General features: G+C 44.0%; 1 protein-coding gene across 1 annotated transcript in view; it reads right to left on the reverse strand.

The window, feature by feature from the left end:
* Positions 1-18,113, reverse strand: part of LOC126441928 (zinc metalloproteinase nas-4-like) — a 420,841-nt gene that overhangs the window by 46,306 nt on the left and 356,422 nt on the right. The gene's annotated exons all lie outside the window — the stretch shown is intronic.

The raw sequence follows: 18,113 nt of genomic DNA on the forward strand, positions 1-18,113 counted from the left end.
TCCTTTGTTTTAGATACTGCTGGCTTCAGAGGATTAATCCTCCATCTTCAGACACTTCAGACGCCATTTTGTTGTAGTTCACTGCACTAAAATTGCTGAAGATGTACAATTAACCCCCGTGGCCGTTAGCCTTTAATAACGGATACTATGTTAGAGCTGGAATTTTCTTCGCTGTACTTATTTCAGCCACGAATGGCTAAGCTTGCAGTGGCTGTACTCACCCGGCGCCCTTGCGGAGGTGCACGTAGCTGGTGTGCCCGGTGCGCGGCACGAAGCGCACGCACGTCAGCTCGTGGATCTCCCGGAAGGCCGCCGCCACCACCAGCCGCTCGCCGCCCGCTGCAAAGAGAGGAGACACAAAAACCCTACAGAGACGCTCTGCACTCACTGCCCTTCCAGCTGTGCTGCGCCGTGCCGCAACTTCACCAGTTTTACAGATCCAAATGTGTGTGTGTCTGTGTGTGTGTGGGTGTGTTTGGGGGGAGGTTACTACAGTATACACCATCTGATGAAAAGGATCCGGACAGCTATTACTGAGTATCCGGTGTGTCGAGTCTTCGGCTTTCTTACACCTTGGACTCTGCTGGGACACTTTAAACGAGGTGTCTCAACTTATGTGGAGGGACAGCAACGCATTCTTCCTCTAGAGATGAAACCAGAGAAGGTAGCGATGTTGGGCGTTTGGGTCTTCAACCAAGTCGACGTTCTGACCTATCCTAAAGTTGTTCCGCTGGATTCAGGTCGTGACTCTGAGCAGGCCAGTCCATTTCAGGAATATCAATGTTCAGAAACCGTATCCTCTCAAACGTTTCTTTATGACAGGGTGCACTGTCGTACTCATGCAATAAATCATCGTCTCCCAACTTCCTTTAGTGTATGTGGTACATAATCTTGATAAATGTTTTAATATCCCTCAAACAATCCAGGTTGGAATGTAATAATATTATGAAAAGGAATGTTCGTGCTCACCATATAGTGGAGATGCTGAGTCACAGAGAGGTACAACAAAAAGACTGTCACAAATAAATCTTTCGCCCAGTAAGGTCTTCATCAGAAATAGATGGAAAAACACATCACACACACACACACACACACACACACACACACACACACACACATGCGCGCGCACAAACACAACTCACACACACAACTGCAGTCTCAGGCAACTGAAACCACACTATGAGCAGCAGCACGAGTGGGTGGTGGGAATGGCGACAGGGTGGGGGTAAGGAGGAGGCTCGGGTGGGGAGGGGTAGGGTGGAGGAGGCTGGGGTAGGGAGGGGGAGGGATAGTAGGGTAGGGGTGGCGGACAGTGAAGTGCTGCAGGTTAGACAGAAGAGGAGCGGTGGGGAGAGGGGTAGTGGAAAAGGAGAAAAGTAAAACGACTGGGTGCGATGGTGGAATGAGGGCTGTGTAGTGCTGTAATGGGAACACTGAGGGGGCAAGATGGGCGAGGACAGTGGATTACAAAGGTTGAGGCCAGGAAGGTTACAGGTACGTAGGATGTATAGCAGGGGAAGTTCCCACCTGTGCATTTCAGAAAAGCTGGTGTTGGTGGGAAGGATCCATATGGCACAGGCTGTGAAGCAGTCATTGAAATGAAGGCTGTCATGTATAGCAGTGTGCTCAGCAACAGGATGGTCCACTTGTTCCTTGGCCACAGTTCGTCAGTCGCCATTCATGTGGACAGACAGCTTGTTGGTTGTCATGTCTACATAGAATGCAAATTAGAATTTTTGATGAAGGCCTTACTGGCCAAAAGCTTTATTTGTGAGAGTTTTTTAGTTGTGCCTATCTGAGACTCAGTGTCTCCACTATATAGTGAGTAGCAACTTTTCTTTTCATAATATTGTTTTAATATTCTACCATTTTTAGCGTTTTCTTAAGGGCAGTAAGAGAACCACATTCTCTCTACGAAAAACATCTCCATACATCATCATCTCCTCCATGCTTCACTGATGGCACCACACATTTTGGCAGGTATTGTTTTCAAAGTATTCGACAAATCCAAAACATTCCGTCCAATTGCCGTAGCGTGTAGCGTGATTCAGCACTCCAAGTCTCTGTTTCCACTCATCTGCTATCCAGTTCCTCAAGTGCCACTCAGCATGGAGTACTGAAATGTGTGGCCTTTGAGGAGCTTCTCTACCATTGTACCCCATTATTTTTAGCACTCTCTGCACAGTGATTCTGCTACTAGCTGGACTGCTGGTATAGTAATTTGGAACTCACAAGTGATTCTTTCTGCTGATTTCGTGGAACATTCGACGGTCCTTCTCTATCAGCAAATGAGGTATGCCTGTTCTTCATTTAATTGTGGCTGTTTCTTCACATTTGCATTTCACAATTACATCGTCAGCAGTCGACTTGGGCAGCTTTAGAAGGGCTAAAAGTTCCCTTAGGGATTGTTACTAAAGTAACATCCAGTGACTAGTTCACATCCATAGTCACTGAGCCCACCTGGCTGATCCATTCTGCAGTTTCTGTTTCTCTTCGCACAACACACTACTTGTCGCCCTCTTCTAAGCGGTTGGATCCTCTCCGCCTTACAATGACATGTCCAGATACTTTTGATCATATAGCTCACGTATCCATTTCCAGATTTCTGAGGTAACTACCACGAAAACTAAACAACTCGGACGCGGGAAGGGACTATACATAATTACACGCTGTGGTTATCATAAGACACTACCCAGTTGCTTGTCTCAGAGCCTGCCCACGTGGCCACGAATGTAGCCTGACAAGCAGCAGTAAATATTCAAGCGAGGAAACGGCACCCGCCTCAGACTGACCGTACCTGACTACCTGCTACCAACAACGAATCTGAGTGGCTTTGTGAGCCACCGCAGGAGCCTGGAACCACATAAAACAAGGCAGAACAGAAAGCCAAGTACCCACCACCATGAAAAACAAAATAACACAACCACCGACTTTCCTGAAGAAACAGCGTCCTCCCCCTGCCATCATCCATTTACACGATGGTATATATCTGTGCTCACAGCCATACTGAAGTGGAAAGTATTGATAATGGTGGGAGCACGTGTCTACTTTACACCGTGTAAATTGCGAAGTTGTGAATTATGTGAGAACTTGTTGCCATTATAGTTCTTAAATAAATTACGTAACATATGAAAACCTACAAATTGAAAACTTGAAGTCCTACTAAAGTGACGTGTCAAGAACTGATGTAAACAATTTATTATTATTGTTATTATTATATAAGTTTGTACATTTTTTCTTATTATTACTTACGTCCTATGCGTCTGAGACATATTAGGAATAGGGATGACAACAAGCTACATTGAATGGTGTGGAAGGGGTGAAGATAGTAACAAACTATGACCCCATCAGAACCGAACTCTGTATCCACACCTTAACTCCAGAACTTGCCACTTGTCTCCATCTCTGGTATTCTTAGAAACATTAATGCCTGTATCGATCGAATGCATTGGTTTTCTAGGGGAGATAGCAACAAGTTCACTAGCTCCATACTATGAAACAAGTGACATTAAACATTCAGATCATAATGTGACATTTAAGAATTGTTTTTCCAGTGCCTCGATGTCTTCTGTTTACACTCACACTTACGTGTATGCCTACACATGCATTTCCCTGCGGGCATACAGGATCTAAATGACAGCGTGCTGAGTCACTATGGAACCTAGACCACATACATGAATAATGACAAGTGAATCAATGGCTAAATTACTATATTCTGTAGCGTTGCTACCTACTCACTTAAATCAGGAGTGGAGAAGATTACGGCTCTCGGGCTGTGCCTGGAAAGGAGTGCGAAAGCGCTTAGCATTGCTTCACATTTCCCCTACAGCCACACTACGCTCCCTGAGCGCGAGGAGAGGGAAGAGGGGACAACAGCAAACGCGCCGCATTTAAATAGCACTCTAGTCTCACTGCATACTACTTGGTTTTATATTTCACATCTCTCACCAACAGAGCTCACAAAAAAAAAAAAAAAAAAAAAAAAAAAAAATTATTTTTCGGACTCTCAAGACATGATATTTTATGTGGTACAAACTGTCGACATACAGACAGACGCAGACATTTACTTTGACTTTCCCACTTAAGTTGCCACGTAATCGTGACTTATTTAGTTTCGTAATCGGAAAGATGTTTTTCACCCAAATGTGTATATCGAATTATTGTCGCAGGTTTGCAACCTCATTATGGTGACGTGGGAACTCCATCTGAGGAAAGGAATGTAGACGTCCTGGACAGTTTGAAAGTAAAAAGATTTGTCATCAAAGCTGGAGTTAATTTGCTGGTCAGTCAGTTACATCTGCAACAAAAACAGCTCGGAAATAGATGTAAGATTGACAGTGTCCCCAAAATCTTTGTAAAACTATCCCTGTAATTCTTTCAACGCCACAATGAAGTCTTTAAACTTCACGTTTACCTTAAAGCCAGTGAGCTTATGAAACTGGACTGCCTTCCTCTGAATGTGCCTTTCTACAACGCTATTTTCGTTTTTAAATGAATCAGCAACAAATAAGAAAAAAAATTACCATGCAGTGTCATATGCATACAGTGTGCAGTCAAATACACTTAAAATGCGAAGTCTACACTCCATTCCGAATGTTCTGAGTTTCGTCCTTGCATTTCTTTGTCCTTCATAAATTCACAATAGTGAGTTTTAAATCGAAAAGTCGTTCCAGGCAATCCCCTTATCTTGACCAACATACTTTGCACTAATGTATGAAGTATCCATACTCTTCGTTCAGTTCCACTGAAAACTTTTGCAACTGACCACGAAATAATGCGAGCGACTTCAAAAATTTTGCTGTTCGCGCCATCAAATTCTTCAACAGCTCCAGGTCTTCAAATTTAGCACAAAATGTTTTTTCATGTACAGAACAATTAAATCCGTGTGTCGATCGTTGTAATTCCTTGCTCTTTGATTATCAACGAAATTTTTAGATTCTTTCTGTATGATACTGTAATGTCATTTAGTAGCAAATGTGTAACTGAGAATTCTCATCCCTCCCTCTGTCATTCCCATTCTTTTTAAAGGATTGAAAAGATAGATCACAAGACTGCCTCTCTTTGTGCAAACGAGCACTGGACTTGTGAATGTCCTTCACATCATAAACAACTAGCGAAGGTTAAATAACGCTAACAACACGATTCTGTCGAAGTCGGAGAGTTGTACCGACCGGAAAATGCCGCGCCGCAATGCTAAATGAAACGTGGTGCCGGCCGGAGTGGCTGTGCGGTTCTAGGCGCTCCACTGTGGAACCGCGTGACCGCTACGGTCGCAGGTTCGAATCCTGCCTCGGGCATGGATGTGTGTGATGTCCTTAGGTTAGTTAGGTTTAAGTAGTTCTAAGTTCTAGGGGACTGATGACCACAGCAGTTAAGTCCCATAGTGCTCAGAGCCATTTTTTTTTTAAACGTGCCGGGTACTTCCGTGAAGTGCCGAACAAAGCCGAGTGCCAGGCCGGGCCTCGGCCCACCCGCGGTTCGCCACGCTGCACGTGCGAAGTTCGGCACCCCATGGCTGGTCCTGACTTACATGATACTACCGCCAGCTATATTAACGACTTCATCCCAGGATCGATGGCCGTTTAATAAGTAATGCAACACTTTCTTTCTATATGCAGGTTGGTTTCATTCATGATTGGAACACACCTTACTATTCCCCACTCTTCTGGCTACAAAATCCTCTTTTTCAACATAACCTCCGTTAAATGCGACGGTCTTTCGCCACCTCACTGGCAGCGCCTTTATGCCCGCATGCTATCGCTCTGCTGGTCGACGTCAGAGCCAACGTCTTGCTACGTTAATAACCTCCTCCCCATCATCCACGTACTGCTCCCCATGGACTGCACCCTTCATTGAGCCAAACAGACGGAATTCGGAAGGTGCGAGATCTGGGCTGTAGGGTGGATGAGGAAGAACAGTCCAATGAGGTTTTGTGAGCTCCTCACGAGTACACAGACTTTTGCGAGGTCTTGCTTTGTCAGGAGAAGAAGATATTCGTTTGCATTTTTGTGGTGACGAATCTGCTGAAGTGGTTTCTTCAGTATTCCGAAGGTAGTACAATACAGTTTCAGAGTTTATAGTTGCACCATGGCGGAAGATATCAAACGAATAACCCCTTTCAGAGCCCAAGAAGACCGTCGCCATGATTTTACCAGCTGAGGGTGCGGCATCGAACTTTTTCTTCAGAGGTGAGGTGATGTGGTGCCACTCCACGGATTGCCGTTTTGTTTCCGGTTCAAAGAGATGAACCCACGTTTCGTGGTCTGTGACAAATTTCTGCAAAAAATTGTCACGACCAGTCTTGTATCGCGCAAGCAATTCCGCACAGATGGCCCTTCGTTGCTCTTTACGGTATTCAGTTAGGCGGCGATGAACCCAGCGAGGCCACACATTTGAGTATCCCAATTGGTGGACGAGTGTGTCAGCGCTACCTTCAGGGTCGTCCAGCTGAGCAGCAATGTATTTGACTGTGATCCGTCGATCATCTCGAATGAGAGTGTCCGCACGTTCCAACATTGCAAGTGTCCCAGCTGTGTGCGGCGGGCCAGTACGCGGGAGACAGGACAGGTTTGCGTGACCTCGTCGCAATGACGTCAGAAGTCTTGTCCAACGACTAACTGTGCTTTCGTTCACTGCCAGGTCTACGTAGATATTCGGCAAGTGCCTGTGAGTACTTGCTACGCTCTGGTTTTCCGCGGAAAGAAACTCAATGACAGGTTGGGATTGGGGTTGTTTGAGGGAAGAGACCAAACAGCAAGCTCATTCGTCTCATGGGATTAGGGAAGGATGGGGAAGAAAGTCGGCCGTGACCTTTCAAAGGAACCATCCCGGCATTTGCCTGGAACGATTTAGGGAAATCACAGAAAACCTAAATCAGGATGGCCGGGCGCGGGATTGAACCGTCGTCCTCCCGAATGCGAGTCCAGTGTGCTAACCACTGCGCCACCTCGCTCGGTATCAATGACATGTCTCTGCTTGAAACGCACATCCGTTACAGGCGCAATTTGAAGGTAATGTGTAGCGTCGCTACGTATGGGAACTTCATGAAAGTAAAGGAACCGAAGCGACAATTTTCACAATGTCCCACAAAAAAGAGCGCAATTTTTGAACCGAAATCTGCCGATAAAAAATGCGTTACATTAATTATTGAACGCCCCTCTATCTACTGACGATTTTAATAGATTCTGGGGTGAGAGCTGTGGCCGCAATCGAAGGGAAGGGGGGAGTCGGAAGGGGGTAGCGCATCAGCAACAGTGAGGCAATGAAAGAGATCGCAATTTTTATCACCACTGCATAGATTGCTGCGATGTTGCAGTGTTTATGTGTTGTTGTTGTTGTTGTGGTCTTCAGTCCTGAGACTGGTTTGATGCAGCTCTCTATGCTACTCTATCCTGTGCAAGCTTCTTCATATCCCAGTACCTGCTGCAACCTACATCCTTCTGTATCTGTTTAGTGTATTCATCTCTTCGTCTCCCTCTACGATTTTTACCCTCCACGCTGCCCTCCGATACTAAATTGGTGATCCCTTGATGCCTCAGAACATGTCCTACCAACCGATCCCTTCTTCTAGTCACGTTGTGCCACAAACTTCTCTTCTCCCCAATCCTATTCAATACCTCCCCATTAGTTATATGATCCACCCATCTAATCTTCAGCATTCTTCTGTAGCACCACATTCCGAAAGCTTCTATTCTCTTCTTGTTATCGTCCATGTTTCACTTCCATACACGGCTACACTCCATACAAGTACTTTCAGAAACACTTAAATCAATACTCGATGTTAACAAATTTCTCTTCTTCAGAAACGCTTTCCTTGCCATTGCCAGTCTACATATTATATCCTCTCTACTTCGACCATCATCAGTTATTTTGCTCCCCAAATAGCAAAACTCCTTTACTACTTTAAGTGTCTCATTTCCTAATCTAATTCCTTCAGCATCACCCGACTTCATTCGACTACATTCCATTATCCTCGTTTTGCTTTTGTTGATGTTCATCTTATATCCTCCTTTCACATGCGGTATCGAGTTGATGCTTCTCACGCATTTTTTCACAGCCTTGCAGCCGAACAGGACAACTTTCTGGACTCAATTGTCACGGGTGACGAAACTTGGGCATAACACTTTTCATCTGAGATCACACAGAAGAGGTTCATAACCTTCTGAACAGCATGGCGGCGAGCTGGTATGACATGGAAATACAAAAACTGCCATAGCGTCTACAAAAATGCATCAACAGAAATGGTGATTATGTCGAAAAATAGCTGTCCATTCCGTTCAACTGCTCTTCCAAGTCGTTTGCTGTCTCTGACAGAATTACAATGTCATCGACGAACCTTAAAGTTTTTATTTCTTCTCCATGGATTTTAATACCTACTCCGAATTTTTCTTTTGTTTCCTTCACTGCTTGCTCAATATACAGATTGAGTAACATCGGGAATAGACTACAACCCTGTCTCACTCCCTTCCCAACCACTGCTTCCCTTTCATGTCCCTCGACTCTTATAACTGCCATCTGGTTTCTGTACAAATTGTAAATAGCCTTTCGATCCCTGTATTTTACCCCTACCACCTTCAGAATTTGAAAGAGAGTATTCCAGTCAACATTTTCAAAGGATTTCTCTAAGTCTACAAATGCTAGAAACGTAGGTTTGCCTTTCCTTAGTATAGCATCTAAGATATATATTACTTGCGTAAATTGCGACCTTGATCTGCAGTTACGCTTTGACATGGGAAATTGATTTCGCCTGTTACCAGCAGTCAGTATTAATCTTATTCTTAATAACGTGATACAGGTATATCGCCAAGCTTTGGAGTGACTGGACATGAATGGGAGTATCATGGAGAAGCAGCGTAAGTTAGCATCTGGCAGTGTTTACCTGCACCTAATAACTGTTTGTAATTTGAGTCCTGAAAGGTTCTCTAATACGAGTGTAACCCCAAAAGTAAGGTTTCCTATTTCTTTATAAGTACAGAACTCTGTTTGTGTGGCAGTTGGTCACACTGTTATGAAGAGTGCTTCACGCTGAAGCGCTCAGTCTTGGCTTGACAGCCGTTGAGATTGGAGCTCCCGTTGGATGTTACGACCAAGTGCGACTTGCGCTCAATTATTCGGTTTTTGAACGCAAAGGGCACTGCACCGATTGAATACCATCGCGAATTGACGGAAGTGTATGGTGACTCGTGCATTGATATCAAAAATGTTCGTAAGTGGTGTAGAGAGTTTGCAGCTATTCGGACCGAAATTCAAGACGGACAAAGGAGCGGGAGACCGTCAGTTTCTGAGGAGACAGTGTTGAGGATTGAGCAAAGCATGCGTGAAGATCGGCAGATCACCCTGGATGATCTCTGCACGTTGGTTCCTGAGGTTTCCCGAACCACCGCTCACAGAATTTTAACGGAAACATTGAACTACCGGAAGGTGTGAGCATGATGGGTGGCACGCATGCTGACTGAGGACCACATGCGGTATCGAGTTGATGCTTCTCACGCATTTTTTCACAGCCTTGCAGCCGAACAGGACAACTTTCTGGACTCAGTTGTCACGGGTGACGAAACCTGGGCATAACACTTTTCATCTGAGATCACACAGAAGAGGTTCATAACCTTCTGAACAGCATGGCGGCGAGCTGGTATGACATGGAAATACAAAAACTGCCATAGCGTCTACAAAAATGCATCAACAGAAATGGTGATTATGTCGAAAAATAGTTAAATGTTCAAGCTGTAAACTGATGTAAACCATTGTGGAAATAAACAGGTCTATGTACTTACAAAAAAATAGGAGACCTTAAGTTTGGGATTACCCTCGTATGTAAAAGTGCCACAAGACAAAGTAGACTAATTCCTAACGATATCGTGCGGCCTTGATTCCAGATGCAACAGTTGCACATGCCAGCTAGATCGAAAAGATAAGCAAGGATTCAGTATCGCCCCGTCAGTTGTGAGACAGTTTTCCCGCACCATTCTATCATAATACAAGAAAATTTTGGTTCAGAATGAGGTATGAGATAGTTTAAAGTGTGTGAGTTGGGAGCACTCACCGCCGCCTCTGCCGCTATTCCCTGTCAGGTTGCGGTCCGGAGCCCTGCCTCTCTGCCGGGGAGCAACTCTCGAGAGCGGGGGATTTCAGGGCTGCAACAGAAGACGGCGCAAACTCTGCAGGCTGCACGTTCTCGGAAACTTTTTCGTACTACGCTAATTACGTCCATTGTAACGTAACAAGATGTTTTCGTTTCATGCACTGAGTTCAGGTACCTTCGTCTGCACCATACCGTTGGTATTTGTAATGGAACACGTGACAGCTTCTTATAATCTGAATTCCAAATGTACACTACTGGCCATTAAAATTGCTACACCACGAAGATGACGTGCTACAGACGCGAAATTAAACCGACAGGAAGAAGATGCTGTGATATGCAAATGATTAGCCTTTCAGAGCATTCACACAAGGCTGGCGCCGTGGCGACACCTACAACGTGCTGACATGAGGAAAGTTTCCAACCGATTTATCATACACAAACAGCAGTTGACCGGCGCTGCCTGGTGAAACGTTGTTGTGATGCCTCGCGCAAGGAAGAGAAATGCGCATCATCACGTTTCCGACTTTGATAAACGTCGGATTGTAGCCTGTCGTGATTGCGGTTTATCGTATCGCGACATTGCTGCTCGCGTTGGTCGAGATCCAATGACTGTTAGCAGAATATGGAATCGGTGGGTTCAGGAGGGTAATACGGAACGCCGTGCTGGATCCCAATGGCCTCGTATCACAAGCAGTCGAGATGACAGGCATCTTATCCGCATGGCTGTAACAGATCGTGCAGCAACGTCTCGATCCCTGAGTCAGCAGATGTGGACATTTGCAAGACAACAACCATCTGCACGAACAGTTCGACGACGTTTGCAGCAGCATGGACTATCAACTCTGAGACCATAGCTGCGGTTAACCTTGACGCTGCATCACAGACAGGAACCCCTGCGATGGTGTACTCAACGACGAACCTGGGTGCACCTATGGCAAAACGTCATTTTTTCGGATGAATCCAGTTTCTGTTTACAGAATCATGATGGTCGCATCCGTGTTTGGCGACATCGCGATGAACGCACATTGGAAGCGTGTATTCGTCATCGCCCTACTGGCATATCACTCGGTGTGGTGGTATGGGGTGCCATTGGTTACACGTCTCGGTCACCTCTTGTTCGCATTGACGTCTCTTTGAACAGTAGACGTTACATTTCACATGTGTTACGACCCGTGACTCTACCCTTCATTCGATCCCTGCAAAACCCTACATTTCACCAGGATAATGCACGACCGCATGTTGCAGGTCCTGTACGGGCCTTTCTGGATACAGAAAATGTTCCACTTCTGCCCTGGCCAGCACATTCTCCAGTTCTCTCACCAATTGAAAACGTCTGGTCAATGGTGGCCGAGCAACTGGCTCGTCACAATACGTCAGTCACTACTCTTGATGAACTGTGGTATCGTGTTGAAGCTGCATGGGCAGCTGTACCTGCACATGCCATCCAAGCTCTGTTTGACTCAATGCCCAAGCGTATCAAGGTCGTTATTACGGCCGGAGGTGGTTGTTCTGGGTACTGGTTTCTCAGGATCTATGCACTCAAATTGCGTGAAAATGTAATCACATATCAGTTCTAGTATAATATATTCGTCCAATGAATACCCGTTTATCATCTGCATTTCTTCTTGGTGTAGCAATTTTAATGGCCACAAGTGTATTTGCCTCACCTAGCTAGTGACTGTTTGTCGACACAAGTGCTTGTGTATTTTTTGACTACTAAGTTACAATTATCAAAATATGTTTCATCTGAGTCATAATATACCACAACTCTTCTTGACCTTATCATAACGATTATTAATATGCCACAACTTCTAGTTCGGACAACTTAGACACTCATCTTGACAGAGTGAAAAAACTCAGAGCTTGTCACAATTTATGGAGTATCTGTACACAGTCTGTCACCAGCTTCCAAGTTGCCACAGTCCTAAACCTACGCGAATACAATAGTCTGTCCTGACACTAATAACCTGTTTTATACGATTTACTTCTGCAATGCTTCCGAGTAATGTGGTGGACTGATAGCATTGCAGTACGATAAGAATTCCGGCTCTAAGACATCGATAATAAGCTGTAAACTTATTTCCATCTTGCTGTTTTGATGAAGTAAGATTTTACACTGCATTTTATCGAGTTCCCTTTGAAGTTTGTGGCGACACATTCGTCGGCGATTTATAGTAACCGTCAGAATTAAAGATTTCTCGGTAGTAGGTCCTTGATGGACCTACTAAAAGCTACATAAATGGAAATCTACACGACGCAGATGGCTCCGAAATTCACCAAAACAATCGTAATTCGAGCATTTATAAGGACCTCCCCTTTCTGGAAGTCCTAGTAGAAAGCACAACAGATGACACCATACGCCACACACTGAGTAACAGTGTTAGACGAACTTGTGATTTTCAGTAACTCGTAGCTGTGTGGCGTTGTTCAGCCTGGAACTAGTCTCGATGGAAGTTCGCTAGTACATATTTTGCATACGTTTACCAAGAAATACGACAGTGTGTTTGCTGGCTGTACAGGGTGGTCATAAATAATCTTAGAAGATTGTAAGAGCGTTTCAGGGTAGATTGTGCTGATAAGAAAAAGATTCGATAGGTTGTGCCTTTTCCGAGTTTATTCGCATTGAAGTTAGCAAATCAGGCCGTAGTGCGCGCCAAATTCAAGCGGTCCGCCAGATGCAATTAGTCTCAGTTATTCTCATAGGGTAAACGATAGCGCACGAGACTGCTCAGCCTTTGGTACCGGTTCGATCCTTACTACCGCGCCATATCCAATTTTTTTATCGCTCTCTTGTTCGGTTTTAAGAAACTCTTGAATTTGCGAGCGCAACACCCTGATTGGATAACTCCAATCCTAATCAACTCTAAAAGGGCGCTACGTATCGAATTTTTTTTCTTAACAGTTACTTCTCATCACAATCTACCCTGTAACACTCTTAAAAGCTCTTTAGACAGTTTCTGACCACCCTGTAGAAGGAATATGCACCACTTGTATGGCGGCATTTGCCTGGAGCGATTTATGGAAAACACGGAAAACCTAAATCAGGATGGCCGGACGGCGATCACAAGTATCATCCTCTCGAATGCGAGTACAGTGTGCTAACCACTGCCTTACTTCGATCTGTATCTTTTCTAGGGTGAAACTGATGGTTCTCTAGCAGGGTCTCATTTTCTTTTCTCTTCTTGTGTATACTATTCCTCATGTAGGATGTTTTCTAGCCCTGCTCCCTTGTTTGATTATAAGTCATCCAAAGCTCTATTTTATGCTACAATGGTTGTAAGGACGGATTTAAGCAAAGGAAGATACACGGGAGAGGTCTTCATCAACCTGACAATCGCATAAGACACTGCCAGCCGCCGAAGGCTGTTTTATTTGACGTGAGACTATAGTCTGCCATCAGTGAGCAAGATTCGAGCTTTCAGAAGTAAAAGAGAATACGGTGTCAGCTCTGAGCACACTCTACCCCACGCTACTAATCACTTGAATCCAAACCCCAGCAAAAAAAAGGCCTACGTTTCCCACTGATCTCAATAGCTGAGAAGCATGTGACTCCATTCCTTGGCGAGCATGCTGTTTCTCATGTATGGCAAAATTTCATGAACGCTTGTTCTGGGAGAAGTATTTAAATAGAATCGAAACCAACACAATATGGGAAACGGTTTATCAATATATTAAATAGGTAATGGTAACCATGGGATCTGGAATAGCTCGAGAATAGAAATTTCATGAAGAAGGGAAAGAAGGAGCATAACACAACTCTCAACACAGGATCTATCAGCTGCACTTTGTATGCGGCCCGCACATGTACTGAACGCAACAAAAAACTTTTATTTCAAAAGATTTTTAAGTCTTTATAAAGACGTTTTTAAGATGTACACTAACGAAAAAGTATCGGAACACCAGAAAGGAGTTGTGCGACATAACCGAAAGTTGGTAGGTTTGTTTTTACATCTGAAATCTGATCTCTATTGCAGTTTTGCGCCAGTCGCATAAGTGAGGATGTAATTAGGTTTGCTTTAAATACACTCTGTAACGGTCGTGAGCGTTAGTTATCTTTGAGGTTGGAAATGGTAAGTTGATGTTAATCAAGAACGCCTTTAAGCTGACAAAGGCGCCATTATAAACACCTAACTGAGTTTGAACGAGGTCGTGTAATGAGGCTACGATAAACTTCTGCGACAGTGCAGAAAGACTTGGCAGGAATGTAGTTACGTGATTGCTAGCATTCTCGGGAATGTACAGTCACAAGAAGACCGGTCACTGCACGGTGACGTCGTACTACCGCTCCAGCGCATCGTACTTCATCTGCAGCAGCAACCTGAAAAGCAGTTGGCACCACAGTGACACAACGAACCGTTACTCGTACTATCGGTTACTTCAAGGATAGCTCCGAGCCAGGCGCCCTTTAGTGTGCATTCCACTGGCCCCAAACCATCACTATTTGCGACTTCAGTGATGTCAAGCGAGAGCTCATTGCAGGGCAGAGTGGAGGTCTGTATGATTTATGATGAAAGTTGGTTCGTCAAAAATAAAATGTGTGTGAAATCTCATGGGACTTAACTGCTAAGCTTATACCCTACATAACCTAAATTATCCTAAGGACAAACACACACAACCATGCCCGAGGGAGGACTCGAACCTCCCCCGGGACCAGCCGCACAATCCATGACTGCAGCGCCCTAGATCGCTCGGCTAATCCCGCGCGGCGAAAGTTGGTTCTGTCTAATCCCGCGCGGCGAAAGTTGGTTCTGTCTAGGTGCCAGTGATGACAGTGTGTTGGTTAAAAGGAGGCTATTTGAGGGCCTGCAACCAACCTGTCTGGATGCTAGACACACTGGACCTACACCTGGGGTTGTGGTATGGGGTGCGATTTCGTACGGCAGCATTACCACTCTCGTGGTTATCCCACACACCCTGACTGCAAATTTGTACGTCAGTCTGGTGACTGGACCTGTTGTGTTGCCATTCATGAACAGCATCCGAGGGGGTGTATTCCAAAAGGAGAATACTCGCCCACATACTGGTGTTGTAACACAACCGACATGTTGTGTTTGCCTACTCGATCACCAGATATCTCTCCTATCGAACACACATGGGACATCATCGGACGACAACTCCAGCGTCATCCACAAACAACATTAACGGTCCCTGTATTGACCTACAAAGTGTAACAGGCGTGGAACTCCAACCCACAAACTAACATCCGGGACCTGTAAGACACAAATTACGCTCGTTTGCATGCTTGCATTCAACCTTCTGGCGGTTACACCGATTGTTAATGGACCTGCATTTCACATTTGCAATGCCTTATCTCGCGTTTACATTAACGTGTAATCTTGCAATGTTAATCACCTAAATATGTTACCTAGATAATGCATTGCCGAAATTTCATCTTTCTACATTAATTATTTTTTGTGTTGCGAGTTTTTTTCGTTAGTACATCTGATGAACTAGCTATATCGATTACAATCTCCATTTTGTAGGCAAACACCAAACGGTGGAAACCAAAGTAGGAGTACGCTTCCCACAAAGCAGCCCCACGATGCTGCAGTGAGTCAGCGGTATCGACCGCCATTATCAGAGGTTTGCATGTGCCGAGGACACCCGCCCACGAAAATATACTACATGTTTGCGCCGAACGAACAGAGATTGTGGTGATACTGCTCCTGTGAGTTGTGTGTGGCCAATTCCGTATCGGATTTTATATGAGAGGTTTAAGTAAATACTCATCGGTTCCTTCCTACTGCATAATGTGAGAGATAGGAACACCGTAGAAACAGATTGGCAACAGCGATGAAAGCTAGCTCCTCAACAAAAGACTTCTTGTTATTACGTATGACAGGGAGTTTCTGAAGAACGTTCCCCGTTTAAAAACGAGGGAAAGAGAGACTCGAATTACTTCAGATGTTATGGTACAAAAAGATCCTGAAAATCTGGCGAGCATGTATGAATACGAGTGGGCGAGTTATGGACACGGCGGCTGCCTGCCGAACTATATCTGTCTGAGTGTAGTGAGGCGACAGAGAAATCCAGTGGTGGTGGTGGTGGTGTTGGTGGTGGTTTGATAATCTGGGACTTTTTTTCTCGTTTAGGCCCTTAGTACTGGTTTTTACCAGAAGAAAAGTATCTTTAACAATGAATTGTTTCCTAATCTGTGGCAGCCGTTTGTAATTGAACATTTTCTGTCCCAAAGTGATTATGCTCCAGCAACTGTTGCACCATAGTACGAAGTAGCTAACGCGCTGGCCTGTGCAGAGACCTAGACTGAAGCCGTCGAAAATCTTTGGTATGAACTGCAGCATCGGTTCAGTACTAGATCAAATTTCCCAAGGCACGACTTGTAGGTTACTAAGCCAATTACGCCCATACGGAGAAATACGTGCGTCGTGCTAAATTATTAACGATAACGTGCACCACAGTACCAAAGAGTAAATTGCGATTCAAACTCATAATCAAGTGTATTCGCAGTAAAGTCCTTCTAAAGAAAGAAAAGTTTCTCCGAGAAGTATTGACACCGTTGTGAGTAAATTTATTTCCTTGATTTTCATCTTTATCTACATCTACATGACTACTCTGCAATTCACACTCGCAGAGGGTACTTCGAAATACCTTCAGATTATTTTTCTACCGTTCCACTCTCTACCAGCGCGTGGGTAAAATGAACGCTCCAATCTTTCTGTGCGAGCCCTGATTTCTCTTATTTTATTACAATGATCCTTTCTCCCTATGTATTTTCACATCCAAAGGAGAATGTTAGTGACTGAAATTTAGTGAAAAGATCTCACTGCAATGAAAAACACATTTTCTAATGATTGCCACCCCAATTCACTTATCATATCCGTGACACTTTCTCCGCTATTTCGATATAATAGAAAACGAGCTGTTCTTCTTTGGACTTTTCGACATCCTCCTTTCAATCTTATCTGGTAAGGATTGCATATCACACAATTATACTCTAGCTGAGACGAACAAATGTGGTGTAGGTAGTCTCTTTAGTAGACCTGTTGCGTCTTTTAAGTGTCCTGCCAATAAAACGAAGTCTTTCGTTTGCCTACCCCACAACATTAACTATATGATCGTTCCAGTTTAACTTCTTTATAATCATAATTCCCTGGTATTTAGTTTAATTGACAAGATTTTGATTTCTGTAATTTATTGTGTAACAGAAAATTTAAGCCATTTCTTTTCGTACTTCTATGGATGAACTCTCACTTCCCCTTATTCAGACAATATTGCCACTTTTTGCACCATACAGATATCGTGTCTGTCATTTTGCACTTTTAGACGGTAAGTGACAGCATCATCTGCAAAAAAAACTTAGGGGGGGCGTATAAGAACTTGCAATACTTTCAAAAAAAAAGTTATAAAGTCCAAAGTTTTCAAGAATACGTAACTAAATTCGGTACAGTTATTAAGGAATGTCATATGGATACGCACAAATCTTTTCATGCTTGTCGATGTTACACGTTTTCGATCATAACCAGTTGAAATTTTTTTAACAAGGTGAGTACAAACGTTTCTTTTTTGATAATTTTGTCAGAAGGAAATTAACATATTTTTCTAGAGAGTTTGACATACCAATATTACAAATATCTGTTGAACAGAATTTGATATCTTCTTTTGCTATATTTTGAAAGCTCTCTAAATTTCTGTGAAAAAAATTCACCAAATCTTAGGACTTTCTCTTACGTAAATGGCTTCCTACTGTAGCAAATGGTAATTCCTTCCACAGAATATTTCACTACAGTACTGACTAACAGCATGCTGAAGTTAAGTGCTATAATGTCAGTGGGTTGAGAGGAAAAGGTACAACAGTTGCCAAAACATAAGTTCGGAAAACCTGAATCACAGATTTGACAGTGTTAGCATCAGGCATTGTCTTATCTGAGTGAAGTAGAGCAAACCATATGCATTCTCCTCTTCATCCTCAAGCATTTTTTTCTTTCCTTAGGTTAAGGTGATTTTGAAATTGAACAACAATAAGAACAGCAGAATCAATTCTCCTGTTATCAGTTTCCATCAATATAGACGG

This window comes from Schistocerca serialis, chromosome 1 (genome assembly GCF_023864345.2).
Source record: "Schistocerca serialis cubense isolate TAMUIC-IGC-003099 chromosome 1, iqSchSeri2.2, whole genome shotgun sequence".
NCBI classification, from domain to species: Eukaryota; Metazoa; Arthropoda; class Insecta; order Orthoptera; family Acrididae; genus Schistocerca; species Schistocerca serialis.